We start from the raw sequence: 5428 nt of genomic DNA, 5'->3' as shown, positions 1-5428 counted from the left end.
TTACAGCATATAAAATATTTCTTATTTTAATTCTTTCAACGATATCTTTGTCCTGCTCTGTCTATCATCTCTGTGGATCCTGTCATGTATTAACAACATTTAGATGTTTGAATTATAATGTAATGTTGAACTTTCTGTTAAAATATTTTTTTTCTTATGTATGCTCACAATTTGTCAGGTGACTTGGGCTGATAGAAAGTAATCCTCATCTCACAGAGATATAGCAAATGAGCACATCAGCGGTGGTGTTTAAATTATGTGCACAACAAAACAACACCATGCACTTATTGGAGTTACACACTATAGATTAATTATCTGAGGAGCCAGCATAGCACTGGATTTTTCAATAAATGTACATCCACAAAAACCAAAATTATGATATATTGGTACCAGACATGCCTTGACATTTCTTTTAAACATCCAGCAGGTGACCATGATGTCAGAGCTTATGGGTTTTTGGAATTTCTGTCTATATATTAACAATACTATACATGCATGCAGTGTATTTTGTATCATACCTTAATTCTGTTCTATTTCTATTATTGTTTGAGTTTCTATGTTATTCATCTAATTCTGTTTTATTTGATTGTGTTCTGTCAAAATGTTGTGCTTTTTGGTAGCTGCATTAAAGAAAAATTTCAAATGGTTCTCAGCTGCAGAAGTATAAAGAGGTGAAATATATTACACATCCTCATAAGAAGCACTTGAATCAGTGTTGCATGATTACTCCACATTGTGCCTCAAAAAGAGGGAGAGAGCAGGGTATCTATGTAGAAATTGCACAGCAGATATCTTACAATAAGTTCTGTCATGCACGAAGTCATTGGAAAAAGTACCAAGACAATCTTTGATCCAAAAATCAGTGAAATCTCCATAACACACCCTTCGAAGAGCAGCTCAGCATCCACACAGGGACTAAGGGTTATTTGAACTAAAGCTTTGTATTTGGTTTCAAGCAGCAATGAAGGTCTAAGACCATTGTTGGTCTTGTGCCTAACGTGTCCTTATGATGATCTTGGTGACTTGGCCAAATGTTGCAGCTCAGATTGAGCTGCGTCACCAGGGATAGAAATATCAGAGGAGCTCCGTGAAACTGGCAGATCATGATAGTTATCTCAGGGAGAGGGGTCCCAGTGATTAAATCCAGGCTGTTAGATCCCACCCTTTGGCACTTGACCACACACACAAACACACATATAAACTCACGCATGCATACACACAAAGATGCATGCGTGTCCAGAGTCCCAAGCCCAGGATCATTAATATTTGCACATTACAACCCCTCCTCTTTTCTCTAACTGCTGCCACAAGATATACCAGCTGGGTCCACCTATCCATTACCATAATACCATCATTGTGTTTTTTTTATATCTATATCTTACTACATTTAGTTTTTGTGCAGGACTTTGTGGTATATCTCTTTGTATGTTCACACTAGCTTATGCCTTCTCTTTTTCATGCTTGCTGCAGTGGCATTACATTGTTAAAATGTATTTCAGGGCTAGATTATATGATGATTTCCCAGAAAACAATAAATTGAGGTTCAAAATAAAGGTCATAATAGAAATGAGATTATAGAGCGATTGAATTAGGATGTAATCGCTGTTTCAATATGTCATTATAATGCAACTGTATACAGCATAACTCTGCTTTGGGCTATAAAAGACAAACACTATGTCTTTGAGATATATTACAGTAAATCCACAAGGGGAGGGTTTAGTTTAAATCAAGTCAATGCATCTTCACCTCTGCCATTTTATTTTAGAATTTGCATTATTTCTATTTCATCTGACACATTTTTGTTAATGGAGTAATTCACTCCCATGCTGTGGAGCAAAATAAGAATAGAGACTGTGTAGCGTTCTCGGGGCAATTATATATATCAAATATAAGGATTTATCTTAAACCTCGAATTAAGGGCACCACCTACCTATAATTTACTTTAAGTGACAGTCAGGTAGGAAAACTGTTAAAATATTACGATCCTGGTATGTTAAATTAATAATCAGTTAATAATCCATTAATAATCAGTTAATAATCAATTAATAATCAGTCTCATATCTCGCTACTTTCGTGAAGTTCTCGTTTGGTTGGACAGACATTACGTAAAGAAAGCATACAACACAATCTGTGATTATAACATATATATATAGATATATGAACTGTTTATTAAAATGATATGACCAATACATGAACCTTTAAAACAAACAGGAGATGCATTGAATATGGGTGATTATATAAAACACTTAGTGAATGGAAAATAAAATATGGGGAATGGGGAGATACTGGATGTATTCAAATAGTTTGGGTTGGCTGACTATTTGACGCTAAATACTGACATTTCGGATTAATTTATCATTCTGTGAAAGCCTCGAGACATCCATCAAACCCACTTTAAGGTGAAAACGGGTCGGTCTTACTGTGCTGAAGTTCTGCTTAGTCAGCTCGGAACACGGCAGCGGCCACGCGGGGTCCGAGGGGATTTCTCTTCCGCTCTATGGGCCTTCCTGGTTGTGGTGGCTGACTTTAGCGGACTTCTCAGTTGCTTCTTTTCACCGGGAAACGGGAACGATGGTGCCGAGGGCTGTGGTTAGATGATCGAATCTTCTGAGTGTCAGTTGGTCCGTTGCTTCTCTGATGAAGTGAACTTAAGTTCACAGAAGATTAATAAAAGGTTGCTTGGAGTTGGCTTTCTGGGTAGGAAAACTTCATTCTGTTCTTATCTTTGTTCGGGTCTTTCTTTCTCGTCTCCGGGGTCTCACTGGGTTCTGGAGGGCTTCCTTCCGGTCGTCCTCTGCATCGCTCATCCTCACGTCCTTCCGCTCTCTCCTGAGATTATGGGAAAACTCCCAAACTCTGGTGAGCTCTTCTCTTCTGCTCAAACCATCTCCAAATCTCTCTGAGCAACTGTTCTCTGCTCAAATCTCCTTCTGAAACTCTGGGTTGGAACTCTTCTGGAACAAAAACTAGAAGCAAGAGGGATGTGTTTTTCGCGGGCTCCGGGTTTTGACTCTCGGAAGCGGGGCGTGACTTAAGCTTACACTACTCTTTCAGCCAATGATATGCCTGAACTGTGTAAGATGATCTGTTTTGCGTGGGGATTTCTGGATGAGACAAAGAAACTCTTATTTCTCCATTACTCCGTCTCATAGAACATTTGTCTCGGTGATTCTGAAAACACCACATCTTGTTAAGATATGCAGATTAAAGATATAACATAGACTTGCAATATAAAGACATCAAAATAACACACAACGTAATTGATGATTATGACTTTCAAAATTCAGATGAATATCTATGAAATCATGACATATGAATAGTGAACCACACAATGTTAATTTTCTGTGTTAACAATGGGGATACCAAACAAATACCAAATAGATACCGAAGGGACATCGTTAAAAGTTAATAGTTGCATATATCTTGTCCATTTCACTGAGTCCTCTGGGATTTAAATGTTCAACTAGCTCTGTGGCGGATCCCAGGAAACAGGGGTGCCTATTGCAGCCATCATGTGGCTGCCCTCTCCGGGGGAGCCTCTCACCCCCGGTCTTCTAGATCCCCATACCCCTCTCCCTTCTGGCTCCTGTACACAGCACACATTCACACACGTAGGGTTTTGAGGGTGGGAGTGTTCTGTGGGGTGCAGCGGATGGGTCCACATAGGTGGTCCCCTTTGCTGCACTCTGCAGCCCCCCGCCCTTGTTTTAATTACACCTTAGACATCACTACTCATGACACACACACACACACACACACACACACACACACATACATTAGGTCTTGGGGGCTGATAGCACTGAGTGGTATCTGGTGGGCGGGGCTCTTTGGGTATGTAGGCTGCCCAGAGGGACACGCTCCCAGTTCCACAAGGTTGCCTGCCCCTAAACAGTGGTGGAATGTAACGGAGTATTTTTACTTCGTTACTGTACTTAAGTAAATTTTTCCGTATTTGTACTTTACTTAAGTAAAAATAATAATGCATACTTTCGACTTTTACTCCATTACATTTTGCAGCTATTATCTATACTTTCTACTCCACTACATTTCTACAATATGTGTTGTTACTCGTTACATTTTATAAATGCAGTTTCGCCATAACGTTGCCTACACAAAAATATGTTTAAACCAATCAGGTGGCTCTGTCAGCTTCAATGTTGCTTATACTTTTTACTAACAGTGACTTCTGTAGAGGCTTAAGTATTACCAGTAGCTATACCTGCATTCTTCATCAAAATGGCCTAGACATTGAAAGACAACCAATAGCGCGAGTACTTTTACTTTTAATACTTAAAGTAAATTTAAAAGTCAGTACTTATGACTTTTACTTAAGTAGGATTTTTGATGTAGTACTTCTACTTTTACTTAAGTATATATTTTGCTGGGTATTTATACTTTTACTTAAGTACTACACTTTAGTACTTCCTCCACCACAGCCCCTAAATTTTAAATGCTCACTATTAGAAAATATCAAAGAGCCAGAGGGACGAGTGGAGGGGTCTTCCCACACCCCTGTTGCCTGGTTGCTGCCTGGGGTGGGAGGGGCCAGGAGGAGGAGTTGTCCTGCTGGTTCGGGGTCTGTGGTGGCTGGGGAGCTGTTGGCCCCCGGATGTGCCCGCTGTGCCACACCCTAGCGGAGTTGGGGGATGGATGCATGTGTTGTGCGAGTGTGTGTGGATGTATGTTTGTTTATTTTTGTTTGTTATTTTTATTATTATCAGTTTTCGTTGTTGTGTTTTTTTCTTATATGATTTATGGGGTGACTGGGTCTGGGTCTTGCTGTCCTCTGGCCTGCTTGTGCTGTTCCTGGTGGGGGGTGGGCATTGCCAAACCCCCCGGTAGAGGGGCCTCTGCCCTATGTTTGTGGAGGCTCTGTCCAGGGGCTTCCTCTGCTGTCTTCTGGGTGGATGCGTGGTTGTCCCTACGGTGGGCTTCCCGGGTTCTGTGCTCCTTGGGGGCTGTTGGTGGCCTGGGCCTGGGGGCCCTCTCTGCCTGCTTCTGATTGCCGGGGAGGGGGGGATTGTGTATATATATACACTGATATTTAAGCATGGTTATTATGTGGGACCATCTATGTGTATTGCATGTTCATGCACACACACACACTCACACACACATTCATTATCCCAGTAGCATGCTCGCTAAGCAGTTGTTGTGTTGTCCTGTGGTTTAAGGTCATCTGTATCCACAGTTGTATTATATGAGATTGCTGCTGCTTGTGCTTTTTTGTTTGTTTGTTTGTGTGTTTGTTCTCTGCTTGGCTGCTTACAGGTGCTCCTGGTGCCTCTAAGGCTGGATTCCCCACAAAAGTCGTGGATTGTTTTCAGTTTTGTTCTTACAGGTGTAGCAGCTGGTTGTCTGATTTTTCATTGTTTTCTATGTTTGTCCGCTTCGTGGTAGTCTACCTCGATGACATCCTCATCTACTC

Source organism: Odontesthes bonariensis, chromosome 1 (assembly GCF_027942865.1).
Source record: "Odontesthes bonariensis isolate fOdoBon6 chromosome 1, fOdoBon6.hap1, whole genome shotgun sequence".
Taxonomy (NCBI): Eukaryota; Metazoa; Chordata; class Actinopteri; order Atheriniformes; family Atherinopsidae; genus Odontesthes; species Odontesthes bonariensis.
Note: the sequence above shows the minus strand (reverse complement) of the source record.